At 49.5% G+C, this 4526-nt stretch overlaps 1 protein-coding gene across 2 annotated transcripts in view; it reads left to right on the top strand.

Moving 5' to 3' along the window:
- TRMT44 (tRNA methyltransferase 44 homolog) overlaps positions 1 to 4526 on the top strand; it is a 36608-nt gene that overhangs the window by 1142 nt on the left and 30940 nt on the right. Inside the window, exon 1 of one of the 2 annotated variants that reach the window (XM_027773600.1) lies at positions 346 to 481. The exons of the other annotated variant lie outside the window; for it this stretch is intronic. The gene's annotated coding sequence lies outside the window, so the exon portion shown is untranslated. Of the gene's footprint in view, positions 1 to 345; positions 482 to 4526 lie in introns of those variants that run through there. 2 annotated transcript variants of the gene reach the window in all.

Genomic DNA, 4526 nt, shown 5'->3' with positions numbered 1-4526 from the left:
GCCGCCCGGCCCCGGGGGGAGGTTGGCGGCCGCACACCCAGCGCAGGCCCGGAGGCGGAGGAGTGGGGCGTGGCTGGACGCGGGCGGGAGGACGGTCTGGGAGCCGACCAAGGATGCTCCGAGGAGGATCCGGGCCCCGGGCTGAGCGCAGGACCCAAGCTTGGCCCGGAGGGGCACGCCTGTCCGGCGGCCGAGGCGCGGCGCCAGCAGGGGGAGGCACAGAAGGAAGCAGCGGCAGCGCCTGTGCCCCGCCAGACTGGCGACAGGGAGGGCGACTTTCCCGCCGCAGACCTGGACTCGCTCTGGGACAGCTTCTCCCGCCTGGTCGACGGCGATCCAGAGATGCTGGCTTTCCTCACCTCCGGGACAGGGTCGCAGGCAGAGGCGCAGCGCCAGGTGGAGGTGGTTCTCAGAACCGTCATCCCGAAAGCGAGCCCGCATTGTTCGTTTACACTTCCGAGGAGGGAAATGGTCGTGCAAGGTAAGAGCGGAGGAATGAGTTTAGTGGTGGAAGCACACGGTTAGGTTACGAGGCAGTCGTTAAACGGCTAGTCGGCGAAAAGGCGCTAAGGACTCCTATCGTGCCGATTCCTGTAGGATGTACTAGGGAGGTCGGTTTTCGTCCAAAGGATTTCCTCATCTTGAGCAGAGTTTCTCAGCCAAGGAATATTTTGCTTCCTTGTTAGTACAGAGGGTGGGATACTCGATTAGGGAGATGTCAGAGAGGTGAAGGATGACCCGGATGTTGACTGAGAAGCAGGAGTTGAGTAGGTAAAGAGGTAAGTGACAAGGAAGCTGTGTAGGAGACAGGTATGTGGAACAGAATGGATGGGTGGGACCCTGCCAGCCCTCAGGCATTTATTTGACTGTCAGTGACAGCGGCAGGACACATCAACCTCAGCTACTCCTTCAAACCTGTTTCAGCAGTGTGTTTTTTCCTATTACTGTTGTAACAGATTACTACAAACTTAATGAACAAAACAGGACCTGCTGAGCCCCTCTTATAGCTCTGGAGGCCAGAAATTCTGGTTGACCCTCCTGGGTTCTTTGCTGTCTCTGAGTCCCTTTCACAAGGCTGAAATCAAAGAGCTGCCACCTGGGCTCTTGTTTGAAGGCCTGGGAGAGAACCCACTTCCAAGCTCATGTAGGGTGTTGGCAGAATCCAGTTCCCTGTGGTCCTAGGACTGGGGTTTCATTTTCTTGCCACTGTCAGTTTCTCTCTGCTTCTTTGGCATGACAGCTGCCTGTAGTTCAGAGCTGGCAGTGGGGATTCTGTTTGGAAATTCTCTGACTCCTCTTGTGCTGCATAGCTCTTCTGCCTCCAGCTGGTGGAGAAAATTCTCTGCTCGTCCAGGCCCATGAGTTTATATTGGGCCCACCTGGATATTCCCGAGCACTTTCCTTCCTTTAAGGTCTGTAACTTTAATTACATCTGCAAAGTAATTTTTGCCATGCAATGTAACACACTTATGCTTCCTGGGTATGAGGGCGCAGACTTCTGTGGGAGACCACAAGTAGCCATGTCATAGGCTGGCAGGTGCATAGATATCACCCTCTGACACATCCTCTGTCTTTGTCAGACTTTCTAGGAGACCTCACGAATCCTGGTCTAGGGGTTCTTCCAGCTTTAACCAACTGTACTATAATCTTAACCATTTTACATTTCCTCTCTGCCAGACTGAGAGTCATCACACGTAAACTTCACTGGAGGTGGCGAGACTGAACTTTCTTATAAGGAAAAATTGTTCTCTCTCAATAAGTAGTACTATTTTTAGGATTGATTTTTACATGAACTCCTGCCAGAAAGGTCCTCAGAGTATTAAAAAAGAAGTTACTGCCAGAGGGTGCATGTACTCGCCAGAGAGAGTGAGCGAGAGAGCACCCCGCAGTGGGGCTTGGTCATGTCACAGTCCCTTTTCCTCCATTTTGTCTTCCTGTCAGGATTTTTGGGCATGCACATGTGCCTGGCATGATTTTCCAAGCATCTGGGCCAGGATTTAACTGCAGTTGGCTATGTGGGATCCAGTTCCCAATGCATGACACTTAGCCACTGTGCTATGGGCCAGCCCTCCCCAGAGTATATTTTCCGTGAAATATATGGCCTGGGTTTTAATTCTGGCTTTGCCACTTAGCTGTGTGGCACTGTGCAGGTTGAATAGCTTGAATAGCTTCTCTCTGCCTCAGTTTCTTTTCTTTTTTTTTTTTTAAAGGTTTTTGCTATAGGGTGCGTGCACTCACTAGAAAGACAGAGAGACAGAGAGACAGAAAGTGAGAAATCACCCCCCAGGGGGGATGGCCACGCCACAATCCCTTCTCCTCCATTCTCCTCTCGGGATCTTGGGCACATATGCACACACACCTGGCATGACGTTAAGCCACCGGGTCCAGGACACGAACTGCAGTCAACTACATGTCCAGCGACATAGTCATTTCGCTAACTGCTGGTCCCGGTTTCTTCATTTGTAAAGTGAGGGTAGTAAAATATCTTAAGAGTGTCAGGAAAGGTTAAATTATACTTCTAGTGTGCTCAGAATAGTTTCTGGCAAGTAGGTAGGTGCTTAAGCCTAAGTTTTCGAAGAGCAGGTTTGTTTCCTAGGTCTTTGTGTACCTCTTGGCCCTGTTCTGGGTAAGCTCACAAAGGGCCTCAGAGGGATATGACTCAAATATTAACTCTTAGTAGCAGACAAGTGGTTAGGAACTTGGCCTCTTCAGTGAGGCAGATCAGGGTTCAACTCAAGGCGTGTGTTTGTGAGACAAATGACCTAGCCTCCTTAATGCCGTGATTTCCTCATCTTGAGCAGAGCTGCTCAGCCATGAGCGAGTTCATCACTGCTCGGAGGCCGTTTGGGCTGCAGGTTTGTGGGGGGTGAGTTGCTGTCACTGGCATCTAGAGGGCAGAGGCTGGAGATGCTGCTAAACACCGTGCAGTGCGAGGGCACTCCCAGCAGCGACATGTTATCCAGCCCCAACTACAGGGTGCTGAGGGTGAGAGGCCTTGATTTAGAAGGTGATGGAAATACACATTCTCTAAAGTTGTCAGTGTTAAATGAGATGCATCATTTGGTAGCAGTCTGCTTCTTAGACTCTCATCGCCCTCACAGGGAAAGCTGTCCTAACTGCAAGGTCCTGTGTGAGCTGGGCCTTTGGTTTTACTTCCTGCCACTTGTCACCCTGTCCACACCACTCACCTCTGTTCCCCGTACAGCCCAAGCACACCTCTGCCCTGGGGCCTTTGCAGTTGCTGCTCCTCTGTCTGAAATGCTCTTCCAAGCACCCCACAGCTCTTTCCGTGACCGCCTTCAGCTCTGTCCAGATATCACGTCCCTGGAGAGGTCACCTGACCACCCTGTATTCAGTAGCAGCACCTCCCACTCCTGCCTCCTCACCCTGCTCTGTTTCATCTAGTATTTTAGGGCATTTATATTTATATTATTATTTATTATATTATACATTTATATTTATATTATTGAGTGTCAAACATAAAAGAAAACTATCTTCAATTCTGTTTAGTTGGCTTTTACGGCCAGCTTTTCTTCACTTAAGCTTTTCACTGATAAGCAATGAGGATCTTATTAATGTTTGTTCCCAGCTTTTCCCTCCCCTCACCCTGCCTCCTGAACGAACGTTTATCTTTGCTCATCCACGCTCCCTCTCCTCATCCTCTAAAGATTCTTCAGGATGTTTTTCAGTTGGAATCATAAAGTCCTTGGGGGATGTGGGAGAAGAAGTGGCAGGGGGGCAGCGGCAGGGACTGAGAGAGACCATAAAGCCAGCCAGCCAGCCGATGGTGATCAAATGCTTTTCAGGATGGAAAAAGAGGAAAGGCCTCTCTGGGGAAGTGTAGATGCGCTACGTAAATCGGATCTAGTTTAGGTTTTCTTCTTCGGAGGTTGAAGTAAAAATGCAGTGGGCTTTTTTTCTTTTCTCCTCTCCCTGCACCGCCCGCCCGCCTCTGTTGCCGCTGAGCTCAGCGTTAGCCGCGTAGCTGCCACCCTGTTGTTTCCATCCCTGTCCAGTCGGCCCCTTGGCTCTCTACTTCCTTTTGGCAGATCTTACCCTTTTGCCATTTCTAGAAGGTGGTTTCACGTTCACAAAGTGAGGTATCTTTACCAGTGATTTGCTATTTTTAAAATGTGCCAGAGAGCACATGGACTTGCTTAAGAGAGACGGGGAAATAGAGCGAGGGAGAAAGCACCTCACAACGGGGAGGGCTGCTATCCGTTTCTCCATCCTGTTGGTGTTGTGGACGAGCATGCACACATGCCTGACATTTCCCAGTGGCCAGGGCTGGATTCAGACTATAGTCAACCATTTGAGATCTGGTTCCCTAACCCATTAGGCCATGGGGCTAACCCTTGCTATTTTTTTTTTAAATTATATTAAAGGTAAATGCAATTGATTTTAGAGGTAGAATTTGTAAATCAAACCTTAAGTATCCATATAAATTGATATAATGCCATAAATTCAGTTTAGGAATAGTAATATGCTGCTCTGCCTTTTTTTTTTTTTTTTTAATTTACTATAGG

The sequence above is a fragment of the Tupaia chinensis genome, unplaced genomic scaffold (genome assembly GCF_000334495.1).
Source record: "Tupaia chinensis unplaced genomic scaffold, TupChi_1.0 Scaffold000360_1, whole genome shotgun sequence".
Classification (NCBI taxonomy): domain Eukaryota; kingdom Metazoa; phylum Chordata; class Mammalia; order Scandentia; family Tupaiidae; genus Tupaia; species Tupaia belangeri.
This window is presented reverse-complemented; position numbering and strand designations above follow the sequence as displayed.